Source organism: Theropithecus gelada, chromosome 5 (assembly GCF_003255815.1).
Source record: "Theropithecus gelada isolate Dixy chromosome 5, Tgel_1.0, whole genome shotgun sequence".
Classification (NCBI taxonomy): Eukaryota; Metazoa; Chordata; class Mammalia; order Primates; family Cercopithecidae; genus Theropithecus; species Theropithecus gelada.
In genome coordinates, this window is record NC_037672.1 from 161,704,866 (window position 1) to 161,724,402 (window position 19,537).

A 19,537-nucleotide genomic window follows, 5' to 3' on the forward strand; every position below is an offset into this window, starting at 1 on the left:
GGATAAAATCGTGCCTTCTGGTGTGCCTCCAAGGTGACAGACTGAGCCCAGACAGGATCTCTGCACCCACCAGGTGCAGCTCCCTGGCAGTATTGCAGTTGTTTGCGGAACACCTAAAAGGAACACAGAACTGCAAAGACTGTACTTAGGGGACACAGTTTTTTGCAAGTTATAAGGAGCAGAGATACTAGAGGGCAAAGATTTAACAATAATGCAGATGTCAATATTTTCCAGATGGGAGAATGATGTGTGTGTGTGTGTGTGTGTGTGTGTGTGTGTGTGTGTGTGTGTGTCTGCTCACACTTCACCTGGCTGCACTTCCCAAGAAACCAAGAGAAATTAGGTACAGCCCAGCAAAGAGAAAGAAGAATAAGATGGTCTTAGGTTGTAAATTCCAGAACTTCTGAAAGATTTAAATATTGCATATCTGATCTCTTTGCAAGAACCAACAAAGATTTATGAGGAGAAAGTGTGAAGGGGACAGGATTTCTAATGAGGTAATGTTCGGAGCCGACCCGCCTACGGCCCATGAAGAGAACAAGAGGCGCATTTACTGCTCCTCCCATCTCTGCCTTGGAGGAGATTGTCTCTGACAAAGTAGTTCAAGGACTCTTGCAAGCTGAAAAAGAAAATGGGCAGAAAACAATTGAACCTAAAAGTACAAAAGAAAAGAGAGGGATGCCTAAGGAGAAATCGAAAAGTGAGTAGAAGAGACGAAAACAAAAAGAGAGGCCAGTTAACGGAGAAAGAGAAAGAAACCGAGAGAAGAAAGTACGCTGTGGGATTCAAAACGATAGAGGATTTGTTTTGTGAACTTCTGATTGTGTGTTGAGGGTGGAGGGTCACACACAGATGAGAGGCTCCAACAAAAATGATATGAAAGGGAATTGAGACGAAGCAGGAAAAGGAGCATGAGAAATATTACCTGAGTTTATGAATCGCATTCCCTTTATTGTTTTCCAGAGACTGAAGGTTTTCATTACTTTTGGTTATTTGGATATGCTTAGATGAATAGGACTCTGTAAGGCTTTCATTTATCTTTAAATACACAGATAAGAAATTGCTGTAATTTATTTAGAAATGCATGAATTAATATGTCATGATACATTTAAGAAATATCAAAAAATGTTGGTCTTTGGTCAACAGAAAAAAAAAAGGTTGATCGTCAGCATATTTAAAAGAGAACTTTTAAAGGTTCTCTTTTCGTAGATTGAAAATAGCCTCCAGCTTTTTTTGTGATGCTGTTATTGGCCTTCTTCACTGCTTTTGGACCCTGGGTCAGGTATCAATTTATTGTCATACGGATGCAAACACACCCTTCAATACAGTGCGTTGTGATCAACCACCAGTTCCTTTAAGCCTTTCTCCTTTAAAGTGACAGTGATGTTAAACTGTGCCAGTAGAGGGCGCTGGAGGAAGATTCCAAGAAAAAGAGGCTTCCATGATTTGCAGCACAGGCAGAGGAGTTGAGGGTCAGCCATGCTGGAGCCTGACCAAACCACAGGACCAGGACACAATCCCTCGGCAACCTTGCAGACTTGGCCCGGGGATAACCTGTCCTCCGCCCTGAGAAGCTTTTCGCAGACCCCTGCCCCAGTGCATCCCATGCACTCTGAAGGCCCTCTTGTCCCACAGCCACGTAGCACTGCACCCCCATTGCACCAGTTGCTGATCACCTGTTCCCAGCTACAATCCCCATGGTTGCCTAGTGTTTGCACACAACTCGGTACCAGCTAACTTTCTCTGCTACCGAGTGGCCAAGGCAAACCTCATCCAAGAGGTCTCAACCCCTTCCAAATGTTTCCTCCCTTTTCTTATATCTATGGTTACTTTTTTATTAGAGTTTGAAATTTTTATACTAAACTTTTCCTGTTAAACCTACTATGTGGTTTCTCTAGAGCCCAGATTGCTACAGACCCTGATGTAATTTGCTATACCAAACTCCACACCTAATACTGTTTCTTGGGCAAATGTGTAACTGGCTCGTTCACTTGGAAACATCTATTTTATGAATATTGAAAAATGAGCAGATAAAAAAACTTACATAGAGCCACAGGAGTCTGCAGTTGATCCAAAACCAGATCTTCGATGACTAAAGAATTCTCTTTAGGCCGGATACAGTGGCTCACGTCTGTAATCCCAGCACTTTGGGAGACCAAGGCAGGCGGATCACTTGAGGCCAGGAGTTTGAAACCCATCTGGCCAACATGGTAAAACCCCGTCTCCACTAAAACTACAAAAATCAGCTGGGCATGGTGGTGGGTGCCTGTAGTCTCAGTTACTTGGGAGGCTGAGGCAGGAGAATCACTTGAACCCAGGAGGCGGAGGTTGCAGTGAACTGAGATTGTGCCACTGCACTCCAGCCTGGGGAACAGAGTGAGTGAGACTCCATCTCAAAAAAAAAAAAAAAAATCCTTTAATCCACTGCTGAGTAAACAGTTAAAAAATAGTTGTAGATCTATGGGGAAACATATTCTGTGGAGGCAAGACACGGAGATGAAATGACATATCAAAAAATGTAATTGAGGGTGAGCTTCAGTCTAGATCTTGTGATTTTTCACTTGTCCTGGGCCTAGAAAACACCAGCTACATCACGTGCAGGTCTGTTTATTAACATGCAGCACATTCTAAAGGAACACTCAGGATCTGTTTCTTCTCTAGGCATCCTGCCCCACTGCTTCAGAGATTTAATGTTTCACTGTGAAAGTTAACCGCTAAACAGTTAAAAGGGTTTTTCCCTACCCACTCCATGACCACACACACACAAAGAAAAAAGTTTTGGTATATCTGACTTCTAAGTTGCATGTATTTGTACCTCCTATCATTTCATTTTTTTCTTCTTATTTGTAAACGCCACCACTGCTTTTGAAAAACCAGGTTATAATTTACTGCATTTTTTAAAAGTCTTAATTATGGATCTTGCAGCCTTCTTAATCTTGTGAGCAATTATTTGAGTTTTCTCTTTTTCTGTTTGTCATGTCACACGCCTAAGAGTAGAATTTACATTAGTAGTTCTCAAGCCCATGAGTCCCAAACTAAGAAAAGAGAACCTACGGGTTATATCAGCTTTTGAAAGATAAAATAACATCCTGTTGCAAATATCTTTAATTCAAATTTGTCATGCTCCGGAGGGCTCATCTCTTTCAAAAGTGCAGAACTCGGAAGGCCAAGAAATGGCAGTAGAAGGTGTGATCTTGAGTGTGAAATATCTGTGCAATTACTACATTAAATATTCATGCAGTTCAGAGCAAATGAAATTTCTCTCATAATCAACTTGCAGTCACAAACTAGCATGTATCTTATTAATCTCTTAACAGGAATGAGACCAAATATAAATTTGAACCATACTAGCAGTTATTGACTGATCTGCTTTTCCTTAAATTACTAAAGAAAAAAAATCAGCATATGAGAAAAAAATGATATGAGACTTTGTTAGAAAACAATGGCTGAGTCAAACCTTGGAAGATACTATCAATTGAAAATATCTGAATGCATTTTCAGCAAGACTTATGATATTACAAACCGACATCAAGTTACTTGAAATGCATCAGATGTAAAAGTTGAAAAATCTATTGCTAAGAATGTCAAAAACTGAAAAATAATATTAAACAAAGTGGAGCCATGCACATTTATTATCAATCACTAGTTTCAGATCAACTGCAAATCTTCTATTCTTTCAAAGGTCTCTATACTTCTGATTTTTTTAACTTTATGAAACTTTATTGTTGTAAGTTTCCACATAGCCTGTGGGTAGACTGTTTTGAAGAAGTTTCTTTCCATTTGCTGTCCTCTCTTCGGTATATTCATGTAATCTTGCTCCCTCAAAGCCTATTTCCTTACATCATTTTGAAGCAAAGATTTGACATTCTTTCCAACTACCTTAAACTCCTCTTCAACCCCCACCCCCAACATTGCTATTATCATAATCCTGATACAAGCTCTCATCTTCTTTTGCTTGAATGATTCCGGTAGATTCCAGACTTGTCTTTCTGTCTTTCTCTGACCTATTCTTCCATATTGCCTCTAAAGTTGTTTGCAGTTAATGGTTCTGGAATAAGTATGTATTCATTTTGAAAGTAATGAAATTGCATCTTCACCTCACATTAAAGACTCAACACCTGATGTGTTATATACTTAATGTAAAAGACAAATCTGTAAAGCTTTCAGGAGGATATGAGAAACTATCTTCAAGGCCTTAGGGTAAGAAAAGCTTTCTTCAGTAAGTCATCAAAAGCAGAAATTAGACATATCTTAGTTTATTAAAATTAACAACTCATCAAAAAGTACATTTTAATAAAGTTTTAAAACACCCAAGAGTGGGGAAATCTATTGCAGCCCATAAAACCAGGCAACATGCAGGTCCAAAGTATGTAAAATCTTCTACAAAGCAATAAGAAAAGACATACACAATTTAAAAAAAAAAAAAAAAAAAAAAAAAGGACAGAAGACTTGAACAGGTACTTCATACAAAAGAAATCCAATGGCTAAAAAATATGAAAATGTGTTACATATTATATAAAAGCATAGATTATGATTATATTTATTATAGAATCATATTATATGTATGATTATATATAAATACCTCATTAGTAATCAGAAAATGGAAATTATGGAAATCATAAGGAGATTCTGTCACATACACACAGACTGACAAAAATTAAAAGTCTGACACTAACAAGTGCTAGCAAGGATATGGAGCATCAGGAACACTCAAATACAGCTTGTGTCAGGGTTAAATGGTTCCTGGCACTTTTGAAAATGATTTGGGTCTCTTTCACTTAAATTGAAGATATGCTTATTTTATGACCCTGAAAATTTGTGTTTCTGGAGAAACTTGAGTTTCTACTGATATAGGTACCAATAGTAAATTGTATAAATACTGTACTTATAAAATGGAAACGTACCTGTCAATGAAAATGAATCAACTATAGCTATCCAAAGCAAGTAACAGCATTAATCAAAAGAAGCAAGACACGGAAGGACACATGGAATGACTTCATTTACATAAAGTTCAAAAACAGGCAAAACTAAACTATAGTGTTTAGAGGTACACACCTCTGCAGAGGTGGTAAAACAATAGAGCTAATCAAGGACTTGATCATCATCATAAGGTCAGGATTGCAGTTTGCATTAGGCTGAGAGGGGAGGGTATGAAGAGGAAGGAACTTCTGGCATGCAGGCAGTATCCTGTCTCAGACCTGGGTAGTGGATATATGGGTGTCTGTTTCATAATTTTTAAATAAACAGTACCTTTATGTTTTGTGAACTTTTCTCTCTATGTGCTAGACTACAATAGAATGTAACCAAATTTTTAAAAATTTGTCTAGTAGACAAATGTGAATAGAGATATGTAAACCTAGCCGGGTGCAGTGGCTCACACCTGTAATCCCAGCACTTTGGGAGGCCAAGGCAGGTGGATTACCTGAGGTCAACAACATGACACCAGCCAACATAGTGAAACCCCATCTCTACTACAAATCCAAAAATTAGCCGGTGTGGTGGCAGGCACCTATAGTCTCAACTACTTGGGAGGCCAAGGCAGGAGAATCACTTGAACCTGGGAAGCAGAAGTTGCAGTGAGCTGAGATCGCTCCTCTGCACTCCAGCCTGGGCACAGAGCAAGACTCTGTCTGAAAAAATAAAAACAAACATATATATATACCTATTTTTCATAGACCCAGTTGGGTCAAGTATGTTTTCAGTTAAGGAAATATTTATACCACTTTTAGTAGTCATTTGTGACCTTGCAGTCCCTGTGGTCATGGACTGTGTCTGCTGCTTTTGTGGATTGTGAAGGCTTCTTCCATATCTCCAGATTTGGCGCTCACCAATTTTTTATTATGGACTCTATGACCATCCCCACTGGAAATGATATTTAGAATGAACCCATATATCCTGAGTATTTTTTAAAAAGATAGACAAAAATCAAATAAGTGAGAAAAGTCTGATCATTTGAACTTTCAAATTCAAAGAGAGAGAATGCAATTGGCAATATCTTTCTGATCATAGTGGGAAACCCCAGACAAGTGCAGGCTGCCGCCCTGGCTGGCATGAGAACTTCAGAGAAACCACTGGTCCTGTCTCCCAGCTGTTACTAACCCAGGTGACTCAGATCACCTGCTTCATTTTGTTCTTTTCAATTTTCTCTGGCACAGCTATTAAAATGTTTAAAGAGAAAATGAAATATCTTACTTGGGGAATTTTACATATTTGGTTATTCTGTTGCTACAACTACTGTTACCTTGTACTTCTAGTTTATTATTATTCACCTGTTCAGTGTACAACACTGAGTTGCTAATGAAACACGGGTACTGTGCTGGACCCAGCTCTACAAGAAGCCACTCATGCACAGCCACTGCATTCTTTCATAGACTTTTCCAACAATGCGATGGGGGAGGCAATGGATACGTTGTTATTTTATTATTAAAATTAGACTTATTATTAAAATTAGAATCAGTTGTCTTTTGCTCGAAACAACCTACCCCAAAACTTAGGGGCTTAAAGCAGCATTTTTTTTTTCAGCTCCAATTTAGTAAATTAGCTAAGCAGTCTCCTCCAATCTGGTCTAGCTGTGCTCATATTGGCCAGGCTCTTTAGTGATGCAGCTAGCACCTAGCTGGCTTAGGACGGCCTTGCTTATATGCCTGGCCAGGATGACAGGGAAAATGGGTCACATGTATCTAATCATACTGTAGGTTCACTTGGGCTTCTTCACCTGGCAGAGTTCCAAGAGCAGCCAAAGGGCAAGCCAAACCGATAGAGACAGGAGGCAGAGAAATTCTGGGAGGGCAGGTTCCTGGTGAGGGCCCCACCCTCAAGCTGAAAAGCCTGATACCATGACCCAAAGTGAGAACTTACATGCCTGTTTCCTTGCTTGAACGTTGCCTTCTCCAAAACCACCCATGGCCCACCCCACCACCCCTCCTGTGCCCATAAAAACCCCAGGATTAGCTGGCAGAGAGAGGAGAAGCAGCTGGACGTTGGAGACTATGGCTGGATGCCGCAGAGAAGCAGTTTGACTTCAGAGGGACTGCTTGACAATGTAGCTTCAGAGAGGAGTCTGGCTGGGGACAGTCAGACTTCCGCAGAAGATAACCTTCCCACTCTTAACCCTCCTTCCTGCTGAGAGCCACTTTCGTTGGCAATAAAATCCCCCACATTACTGTCCTCAAATTGTTTGTGTGACTTCATTTCTCCTGGCTGGACAAGAACTTGGGGGCCATGAATGTGGGTGCAAAAGGCTGTCACATTGACCCTCCACTGAGCTGCTAACACTTAAGCCATCTGCAGATGGCAAAGCTAAAAGAGTAGTGTCACTCCTTCTGGGGCTCCAGAGGTCATGGGTATCCCCCCTAGATGCTGCTACGGGACCCACATGGAGTTTTGCTCCTACTGGCACCCAAAAGCACTCACCCTGGCTCCTGTACCCACTCGCCTGTGCTCCCCCTCCTGCGAGGGGTGGAACGCAGTGGGACAGAGCAAGTGGGTGGAGTACAGCCCCGACAGCACTGAAGCAGCCAGCTAGTTCTAGCACCTGGGCACTCCAGTTCTTGCCCACAATGGGGTCAGGGAAATATCCTGCTTCAAAATGAGCAAGGATGTTTGAAGGCTCTGCTTATGTCACATTTGCTAAAGTCCATTGGTCAAAGCAAAGCACATGATTTAGCACAGAATCAGGGCAGCAGGGGACTACCAAGGAATGTGGCTGCAGAAGATGATGAATTCATGGCCATCCTTGCAACCCATCACAGCCCTAGAGAAACTTTACTAGGGTCACACAGTTAGTGTGTGGCATTGGGACCATAGTTTATGGCTCCTTTCAGTTCAATGTTCTTTCCACCAGGGCAAATAAATGTAAGGAATAGGGAAGCAAATGGAGCGGGAGCTGGGGAAGATGTGCAGGGGAAAATGATTAGCAAGTTGCACAGAATAGTTCAGATTGCAAAGTAATCTTTTTGATCTGAATTTTTTGGTTAGTGTGCTTATCTTGTTGAAATCAACTGAAAAATTGCACATTTGTTTACAATGCTAATCAATTTCAGAATACTCAAATCATCAACAACATAAATGTGACGATAAACACGCATCCCAGCTTCCTATATCCTTTCATCCTCTTCCCATCTCCCCAGGATCAACATCTCATTACTGCTTTGCAGAGCACAGAAATCCTTTATTTCTTTTGTAAGTACACATAATATCTAGCTGGGTTTCACAAAGTGAATGTTCCTTAAGTTTGGTTGACTAAATGATCATTAGCATAAAGAACATATTAAAATATCAAACTATTTACTCTGGGAATATTTACTTTATTATGTGTGTTGTTAATGCTACAGAGACTGTTCAGGCCCCACAATCCAAGCAGTGCCTTCATCTGTATGTTTAGTTTTCTATCACTCATGTGTCATATTCAAAACGTGGGAGCTCTGCCCACAGGTTTGGAAAAACCAATAGGCATAAATGGTTAAGAGGACCATGGAGTCAGACACCCCCACCCCACCCCACTGGTGTGGCTCTCACTCTTACCCTTCCCAGCTCTTTATCCTCAAGCTGGTTGTTAATGCTTTGAGACTAAGTGTTCACATCTGTAAAGTGAGGATCATGGTACCTGCCTCAAAGGGTATGTGAAGGATTGAACAGTATCTGTTTGTAGCATGCAGCAAAAAGCCTGACTCATGGTGAATATTCTTTAAATGATTATCCCTACCATTATTAATAGTATTATCATTACAAGACAGATTATTTGAAGAGGGATTGGTTCACAAACTTAGATTGCAGGAGAAACTGGAAGATCCATCTCTAAGGAATTCTAGGATTTTTTTTTTTTTTTTTTTTTGCTTGTTTTCTAAAGTTCATTAAATCTCATTTAGAGCAAACCAGACAAGCTACTTCATGAGTCTTCTGATGTATTAATTAGTTCACCCAGGCCTTTCTTTAATCTCCCTATCTCCTTTTCCCTATTCGGAGGACCGATGTTGTTGACCTACCTTTACACACTTCCTGCTACCCAGAGTCACTCACTGCCTTTCCACATATATTCAAAAACATCACAGGTGTGAAAACAGACTGATAAAAATGCAGGCTAGTCATTTGTTCAAAAAAATAACCTTTCTGAATAAAGATGAGAGATTTTACTAGTAATATTCTTGAAAAAAAAATCATGTTTTCATTCATACAGAAGAAAGAGAAGGCAAACTCTTTGCAAGGGGCAAGTCTCGTTCTTCTTTGGGTCCCCATTGTTTCTTAAACAGCCATGTGCATCCACAAGGAGGAGAATATCTTGCTGAAACAGTAAATGGTTCCTAAAGAACTCAAAGACCCCTGAGGAAATTATTGTTAATTTTTCAATCACCATTTTAACAATGAAAAATTTCAGATTCAAAAAATTAAAATGGAATCCCTGGCGTCATATGGCACTTGTATAGTGAACAAGTCTCAGTGGACTGGTTTTCCAAAAATATCTTGGTCATTTTCATGAAGGGCTTTTTGAAAAATAAATACCAACAACACAAAAACATATATATACACATACACACACACACACACACACACACACACATACAATAGAGGTAGTTGTATATAAGTACGGCCTACTTCAGAGACATAGATTAAAAGGCTACTCTGTGTAAAATCGTTTAAAATACACCAAAACTGACTGGGCACAGTGGCTCAAGCCTGTAATCTCAGTACTTTGGGAAACCAAGGTGGGCCGATCACTTGAGCCCAGAAGTTCAAGATCAGCCTGGGGAACGTGGCAAAACCCCGTCTCCACAAAAAATACAAAACTTAGCCAGGTATGGTGTTGTGCACCTTTGGTCCCAGCTACTTGGGAGCCTGAGATGGGAGGATTGATTAAGCCCAGTAGGTCGAGGCTGCAGTGAGCTGAGATTGAGCCACTCCACTCCAGCCTGGGTGACAGAGTGAGGCCCTGTCTCAAAAAATGAAATATGATACACTAAAGTCTATTCGAGTTCAAATTATTTTCTACAACAATTGCTACTATGGTTCTCATTTGTTTAGGTTAATTCACCAACTTCTGTAGGAGTAACTCTGGGAGAGGTAACATAATGAGTCACTACCTGTGGAATATATCAGTGTGAATTAATTCATCCAAAGAAAATGAAACAGACTAGCTGTTTTTATGTCAAAGGAGGGGAATACAGAGATTCTGAGCATATATGGCAGGACTTCACCCTGATAAATCTTTTTTGTTTGTTTTTCTGAGATGGGATCTTGCTGTGTTGCCCAGGCTGGAGTGCAGTGGCATGATCTTGGCTCACTGCAAACTCCGTCTCCTGGGTTCAAGCAATTATCTTGTCTCAGCCTCCTGAGTAGCTGGTATTACAGGTGTGCACCACCACACCCGGCTAATTTTTGTATTTTTGGTAGAGACAGAGTTTCACCATGTTGGCCAGGCGGGTCTAGGACTCCTAACCTCAGATGATCTGCCCATCTCAGCCTCCCAAAGTGCTGGGATTACAGGCGTGAGCCACCACGCCCATGTCCAGCCCACCCTGGTAAATCTTAAGCTCACAGGAGATGGGATAGGAGGGTATGAACATAGGCAATGTAATACAACTCAGTTGGTAGTTAGGCAATTTTCTCTAAGCCTCAACTTCTTCCTTTGTAAAATAGAAATAATTATATATTTTTTTAGCTCACAGATTCACTTTGAGAATTAAATTCAATAATATGGTTGAAAAACTTTAATGTTTTTCAAATGTAACAAATTAATAAATGGGTCCTAGAGGTGGGTGGCAGAGGGTCATAAGCACAAAAAACTAACATGTATTAAGATGGGATAGGAGCGTTGATATAAGTAAATGAATACATAAATACATGATATAAGAAATGTCAGTTACTGAAGTTCTGCCTGAACTTACTCCTGAAAAAAACAGTGTAGATATTGTATTCAAGGACGTATTATAAAATAAGGATAAAAATAAGACAAGTTGCTGCATTAAACAAAGTTTCTCTAACGTATTTCTGAAGAACCCTGGAGACATGAAAGTCAGTTTCTTTCCTTGATCTCTCCTTTAAAAAAAAAAAAAAAAAAAAAGCAACTGCTAAAAAAAAAGTGGTAGATTTTTAAGCCCTGGCGTGCACAGATGCCCATGAGATATGAAATGAGAAAGCTAACTGCTGAACCATATTCATATATAGATTCTATTATTTATATGTATGTTTGTAAATGCAGACAAAAAGAGCTAGAAACCACACTAAACTATTAATAGTGGTTACCTCTAAGGGGAAGAGTAGGACTGGGGAAAGGTAGGAAGGAGGACTTTCTTTACATGTTTATACTATTGAAAAATTTTGCAGTCAAACCCTTTATGATTTCAAAAAGAATTTTTTCTTTTTTATTTTTTTTCTTGAGACAGAGTCTCACTCTGTCACCTAGGCTGCAGTGCAGTGGTGTGATCTAGGCTCATTGTAACCTCCGCCTCCCAGACTCAAGTGATTCCCATGCCCCAGCCTCCCAAGTAGCTAGGACTACAGGTGTGTGCCACCGCACTGGGCTAATTTTTGTATTTTTAGTAGAGACGGGGTTTCACCATGTTGGCCAGGCTGGTCTTGAACTCCTGGCCTTAAGTGACCCCCCCACCTCAGCCTCCAGAAGTGTGGGATTACAGGTATGAGCCACTGCGCCTGGACTATGATTTCAAAAATTTACTATAATATATAGCCTTATAAATCACAGTTATAATTTTCTTGCCATTGGGAAAGGATGGAGGGTAAAGTCTTGAAGACTAAGTGGGAGCTGGTCAGAACACCTATATGGGAGAGGTGTTCAAGTTTCACACATAATGATGTAATCTGAATAGGAAAAACATTGAAATGAGATATGAAGTTTTCAACATGGGATTTGGTATTAGTTCATCGCATCAGTATGAACCCCCTCAAATCCCTTGCCATTCCAGCCGTGGTTCATACTCTGCACTTCAAGAAATAGGAGCTCCAACTATATCTGCAGGCTAGATAAACCTTGAGAATGCACAAGTTTAGATCAGGAAAAGCCCCAAAATAGAATCCTCAAACATAAGAGATGAGCGTAAAAAGAAAAGCTAACAAAGAAGTCTAGGACACCACACCTGGTCTGAACTGAGAAGGAGAATCTAAAGTGGCAGGAGAAAAGTTCAGTGCAATTGCCATTGAAATCAAGGGAGAAAAAAATTAGAAAGAGAAAGCACCAGTTAAGAATGAAGAACTAGGCTGGGTGCGGTAGCTCACGCCTGTAATCCCAGCGCTTTGGGGGGCCGAGGAAGGCGGATCACAAGGTCAGGAGATCGAGACCATCCTGGCTAACGTGGTGAAACCCCGTCTCTACTAAAAATACAAAAAATTAGCCGGATGTGGTGGCGGGCGCCTGTAGTCCCAGCTACTCGGGAGGCTGGGCGAGGAGAATGGTGTGAACCCGGTAGGTGGAGCTTGCAGTGAGCCAAGATCATGCCACTGCACTCCAGCCTAGGCGACAGAGCAAGACTCCGTCTTGGGGAAAAAAAACAAAACAAAAAAACAAAGAATGAAGAACTAGGCCAGGGGCCATGGCTCACACCTGAAATCCCAGCACTTTGGGAGGCCAAGGTAAGAAGCTTACTTCAGCTCAAGAGTTGGAGACCAACTGTGCAACACAGTGAGCCCTCGTCTCTGTTAAAATCTTAAAAAAGGAATAAGCACAAGAATCTGCCTTCCAATTGGCTCCAAATCCCAAGCAATGGCATAAAATAACAACTTTGTGAAAGTACTATCAGTAGAACCATAATTTTAAGAAATTCCTGAGAGCCATCAGATGACATCAAATGCACGGAAAAACAAAACCATGCCCCATGTGCACACTGAAGATGATTTAACAGATTTAACAAGGGTTAACAGATTAATCAAGGCCAAACAGGGATTATTTCCAGGAAGCAAGCATAATAGATGCCTCTCCCTTTTCTTATCTGTATTATCTTAGTTCCATAATAAATAAGCAGTATTTTGTGATATTAAGCAATATTTTTAATTAAAGGAATGTATTAATTATCTGTTGCTGAGTATAAAATTACTCTAAAACATAGTATGTTAAAACAACACTTATTTATTATCTCATAATTTCTGTAGGGCAGGAATCTGGTCATGACTTCTTTGGGTCCCCTGGTTCATGGTCTCTCATAAGGCTGTAATCAAAGTGTGCACCCAGTGTTTGTGGTCTCATCTGTAGTCTCGACTAGGGAAGGAGGTGCTTCCTGGTTACTCAGTGGCTGTAGGCAGCATTCATCTCTTTGTAGGCTGCTGGACTGATGGTTTTAATTCTTTACTAGTTCTTTTCTAAAGGCAGCTCCCGGTTCCTTGTTTGGGGGCCCCTACAACATAACATCATGCTTTATCAAAGTGTCCAAGCCAAGAAAGCAACAGAGAGCATCTGCTAGCAAGAAAAAAAGTACCAATATTTTGTAACCTAATTATGGAAGTGACATTCCCTCAATGTTGCCATGAATAGCAGGAGGCAAGAATCATTGGCACCTATCAGAGAGACTTCCTACCACAAGGAGTCCTTCTTGCCCAAATTATTACATTTAGATCCATCTGACTCTAAAACTATGCCCAAGTGCTTCAGTTTACAGATGAGAAAACTGTGACTCAAGTGATTCCTTTACTTACCCAAGGTTAAGTCTAGAGTGAGAACCAAGATCTCCTCAGCTCCATTTTAATTTTCATTACCTATATTTCAGCTGTTTCTAAATCCAAGCACAGATACCAACAGCTTTAGGGTTTGCCTGTGGACAACCCTCCTTCTGAAGATTCACCAATAGCATGAAGTCTCTGTGTTACTGACATGGTATTGAATCACACAGCAGCTGAGTGACTGTTTAAGGTTTTAGAGTAGTTGCCTTACCTCCCCAAAAATGTACCTCCCAAGTAAAAACAATATTTCATGCATCTTTATTTTCCTTTAAATCCTAGGAGCTTCCTACCCACAGAAAGAATTTAGTGAACAGTTTGCTGACTGACAAAAGTTTAAAACTTCAAGGAAGCATAAATGTTAGAGAAAGAAACATGGTATGGCTTGCTACTGAGGGTCACATAACATCCTCAAATTGTCAAATAAAAATTTCCTTAAGTAATTTTTATGGGATAATATGGGGTCAATGAATTAATGAAAGCAAGGGTCAGCATTGCCCACCTAGTAAAGTTCAATGTGAGGAAATGTAAAGACCTAAACTAATTCCTACCTCTCAGTCTCTGGCCCTGGGCTAGTTAGCATTTCTACTTCTTTGTGCCTTCATTTGCATGAGGAGGGCCTCAGCTTAACTTTTAAGAGTGTAAAAGATATATAAATGACAGTGAAACATTTGGAATATACAGACCAATGAAAAAATGTGTACAAACATTCAATGTTTGAGAAAAGAGTAATCACAATTATTTTTATTATTTTTCCAGTGCCCCTATCCACTCCCTTTTCCTCCATACAAAGTAAAATCGATCTCTAAATAAACTGCAAAGGAGGAGGTTGAACTAATCATCCTTTTATAACAAACCCACTCCCTCTGTAACAGCACTAATCCATTCATGAGGACGGAGCCCTCATAACCTAATCACCTCTTAAAAGTAAGTCCCACCCTCCCCAACATTGCTGTGTTGTGGCTCAAATTTCCAACACGTGAAATTTGGGAGACATATTAAACCATAGCACTTGGATATCTATATGGATAAAACAAGTACTTGCAAACTTCTCAGTAAAAACAATAGCTGCACATTTTGTCCAAGGCATTATGAATTCCTCCACATTATAAATTTGCCTCCAAAAAGAAACGAGAAGGTAGGTTGTAGGAAGATAAGTCGTTTCATTTTTGTGACACTCTGGGAAAAAAAGGAAGTATAATTATAGCTTCCTCAACATTCAAAGATGAAGAAAATGTTCTAGCGTATATTTAGTAATTGGTAGACCCACTGTCCTAAGCACTGGTACAGCAAGCAATACTAAAACAACAGCTTGTTGATGTTAAGACAGGTGATTTTAACATATGGGCAGGTGAGGATAGCAGTACAGCAGTATATATGCAATTAATTCTAATGATACTACTGATAGAAAAGTCCAGAAACACATCAGTGATGTAACTGAAGTTTTTACAACATTTATACTTTTATTTATTGCCTGAAGCAGGGCATACCCAAGGTGGGACAGAGACTGTAATTTCTAGGAATTTCTTCACATAAAAAAAAAAAAAATGCATCAGGATTTAAATACTCCTTCCTCAACAAACACAGATATCGAAGTGCTATGGTTTAATGTATCTCCCAAAATTCACATGTTGGAAATTTGATCCCCAACACAGCAATGTTTGGGGTGGGAATTTTAAGAGATGATTAGGTTATGAGGGTTCTGCCCTCATGAATGGATTAGGGCTGTTATGGAGGGAGCGGGTTTGTTATAAAAGGGTGAGTTCAACCTCCTCCTCTGCTTGCTCTCTCTCTCTCTCTCCTTCCATCTCCCCCAGTCCCATGTTATGCCTTCCACCATGTTATTAAGCAGCAGGAAGGCCCTCGCAAGATGCTGACCCTGTAATTTTGGACTTCCTAGCCTCCAGAAATTGTGAGGAAATATATTTATCTTCTTTATAAGTTTCCCAGTCTCAGGTATTCTGTTATAGCAGCACAAAATGAAGACACCAAACACAATTTAGCTTACAAAAATTTTGCACTCAAATTGATGCCCTAGGGAAAAATCAGTCAAACTAACAGATGCTCAGTCATTTTAGAGATCTTTTAGAATATTGGAATGTAACAGCAGTTTATTATCATCACCAATAACAACACAAATGATGAGATTCAAGGTCTGGTCTTTAAGACAAAATTATTCCTACTACATTATCCATAATATGACAATTGCAAAAAATAAATTATCAAGACTAAGTAAGAAATGTTTTCTAATAAAGGTAGCTATTGTGTTAAATGAGATTAATAGGGGCTTTGAATTTTAGAAACATTGAATTAAACATCAGGTGATGAAAAGTAATTATCCCAATTAAGCAGAAAAAAAAATAAAATAAAAGCACACACAATGGTCTTCTTCTTTACTCCTGAAATGCCCTGATGTGTAGCACTAAAATCCTCATGTGATTTCTATGCTACCTTCTGAAAAAGCAAGAACTCTGCTTAATTCTCTATATAACATCAAATAATAGTTTCTCCCTGATTAGTCTCTTCAATTTTGCAACCAAAGAAAGATATAAGTGAAGATAAAATTCCCTAATGATAAGAAGTGGACATTTAAGAAGAAAGATTGTATAAAGGCACATCAATTTTAGAGAAATCAAATATGTGGGCTTGGGAATGGATCTCTAACTCATAAAGTCTCCTCAAAAACACACATTGGGTTGCAGATTGACGGATGGCTCTGGCAGTTTTTGAGCCAGAGATTCAAGGCTGTGGTGAGGGTTGGATGGCATTCTTATATTCTAGATGACCTAGAGTGAGGTCCATAAAGGATCATGTAGATGAGCTTTGCCCTACCTCTTATTTCATTCCCATCTGTGAAATAACTGAAACCCCTTCTGAGGACCTCAATGGAATCGGGATGTTAGACAAAGTGCTTCTGGGTAGATTTCCAAGGTAAATAAAGATGTGTGACCATTAACTAGACATGCTATATATTTTATTCTGATATCTAACCTTTTATTGTGATTAATACACGTTAAATAGCCTTAGAAACGTTTTTTTCTGAGAAGATAACTAAAATTTTCTAGGTCTTGTGCATCCCAGGTACTCTGTTAAGTGCCTTCACATTTGACGTGTTATCCAATTTAGTCCTTGTAACCCTATAGGGTGGGTGTTTCACTCTAATTTTACAGGTGGAAAACCCAAGCCTCAGAGAAGGGCAAAAAATAGAAGATTGACAATAATTTCTTAAGATAGACTATGAATAAAGCATGAGCAGATTATCACCAACATCTATAAAGGCAGTCATTTCAAACATAACTAAAATAAAGATTTTTCATTTTTCACAAGATCATGACTAATAGAAAGTATCCTTTCTAAGCAGCCGGCTGTTCAGTTCAGAGCAAAGACTGTCACAGCTTTCAGCATCTACTGACGACAGTTCCCATGGTTCACTTTCTTAGATCTCTCTATACTTCTTACAGGGTAGAAGCTCCATGCCTGGGCTAGACTGTCTGGATTTGAATCCTATCTGTACACTGGGGGTAAATCCTCGTGAAAGAATTACTGACTTCATTACCTAAGGAAAATTACTCAACATTGGAGTGTGTAGTAGGCCATTAAAAGGGGAACAGGATGGTACCCATGTTGGTAAGTTTAACTACAGCCTGACATCATTCCACAAAATGACAAGTGAGCCATGTGCATACAGCTGCTCATAAAAGGACACTTGGGGACAAGATAGACCATTGTCACAGCTTCTTCACCCAGGCAGCATACAGTACTCTCTCAGTGGCAGTCAGAGCTCTTCAGAACATTGGCTGGATTTCCAGTTTTGGCCAACCCTTTATATGTGAAGTCTTGTGAAACTGACCTTGTGCATTCTTCTGTCTCTCAGCCAGGGGTCAGGGTAGAGGCAACACTGCTCTAGCATAAGTTTGTCTAGTCTCCTTCGGCTACTTCTATGGTGTCAATTTTGTTTGCTCCCTACATTTTTCAATCCTTCTCTTTTCAATCTCAAAACTCTGCTTTGGAAATCAAGAAAATGAAACACAGACTCTTTCTTCTTTTAGTTACTTTTTTTTAAGAGACAGAGTCTCACTCTGTTGCCCAGGCTGCAGTGCAGTGGCATGTTCATAGCTCACTGTAGCCTCAACCTCCTGTGCTCCAGCAATCCTCTCACCTCAGCCCCCTGAGTACCTGGGACTATAGGCACACACCACCATGCCTGGCCTTTTTTTTTTTTTTTTTTTTAACTTTTTGTAGGAACAAAGTCTCTCTATGCTGCCCAAACTGAGTCTCCAACTCCTGGTTTCAGGCAATCCTCCTACCTCAGCCTCCCAAAGTGCTAGGATTACAGGCACAAGCTACTGTATCCATCCTTTTCTTTTAGCTCCCTTTATGACATTCCCACTTCTTTTCGGAGTAGTAGGGATGCGTCTGATAGCCTGGGGGAAAATAAATTGGAAAAAAGAAGGGCTCAACAAATAGTGTCTCAAGATATTATCTCAGTCTGTAACTATATAAAATAAGCTGAAATGTAAGTTTCTGAAGCTAAAGTTACTTCTAATCTTATTTATATGGGCAAGAAAAACAAAAGTGCCAGATTCACTCAATTATATATACTTTGCTTGTAGCTGCTCCCTTGCAGTTCCCTTTTTAAAAAATCTCTCCCATCATTTGCATACTCATGTACTCCAAAAGCGCTCTGAAGTGAAGGTTTTGGAATTTGCTCTGTGGTAGTAGAAACTCTAGCAATTGAAAAACAATATCACATCCTTGCCTCCACTCTGATTACAACACACACCACCACTGCCCAAAATTTCTTCTGTCTCCCACATCTGTATCAAATAATAATAGAAAAATCTGCTTTATAAACCAAACACAAGCAAGTTCTAAATTCCAATCGACAAAATTTTCTCAAATAATTAAATTCACATAATACATGTGAAGAGCGTTCACATATATAATGGAGTGTTGGAAGTATGTCATAATGCATAAAATATTATTCACTGCTGTTGGGAATTACTCTCCTGCTTACAAGCCATCTTCCTATGCAATATTTGGTTAAACACAGTAGCTCAATATCTCATTCAAAAGAAGTATTCCAATGGAAAAAAAAATGTCGGTGGCTTGCACTTGTTAAGGAAAGCTGAACTTCTCTCTTATATTGAATACTCACAGGAGCAAATACACCTGGTGTTTCACCTAGTAAATAAGCCACAAGCCCAGCTTGGGAAAGTTGGCTGTGGGAAGTTTGCAGAATAATGTAGCCAGTCCTTTACATCCAGTCATGTCTCTAGGCATCCCTTTTATCTAGCCCAACTGTTCCCATTATTTCTGTGATGTCATTCAGGCAACTGGACACCTTAATTTTTTCCAACAATTTTTCCTATTGAAGCTTCATCAGTGTAGCTGCCCCTATGAGTGACATAGCATGTGACACACTGAACATCAAGACCTACCCTTCCCATTGCCAGCAATGGCAGGAATGTCCATCATACCTGCAAAAGCCAAGTAATCGACAAGTAATTCGGGAGGGCCAGCAGTCATTTAGGCAGTGCCCACTTTCATAAACTTCCATAAAACAAGACTTGTGGGCCGGGCGCCGTGGCTCAAGCCTGTAATCCCAGCATTTTGGGAGGCCGAGATGGGCGGATCACGAGGTCAGGAGATCGAGACCATCCTGGCTAACATGGTGAAACCCCGTCTCTACTAAAAAATGCAAAAAATTAGCCGGGCGAGGTGGCGGGCGCCTGTAGTCCCAGCTACTCGGGAGGCTGAGGCAGGAGAATGGCGTAAACCCGGGAGGCGGAGCTTGCAGTGAGCTGAGATCCGGCCACTGCACTCCAGCCTGGGTGACAGAGTCTCGCTCTGTCACCCAGGCTGGAGTGCAGTGGCC

General features: G+C 40.1%; 1 pseudogene; it reads left to right on the forward strand.

Moving 5' to 3' along the window:
• Window positions 1-528: 528 nt before the first annotated feature.
• The window catches only part of LOC112624392, a 27,425-nt pseudogene continuing 8,416 nt past the window's right edge, over window positions 529-19,537 (forward strand).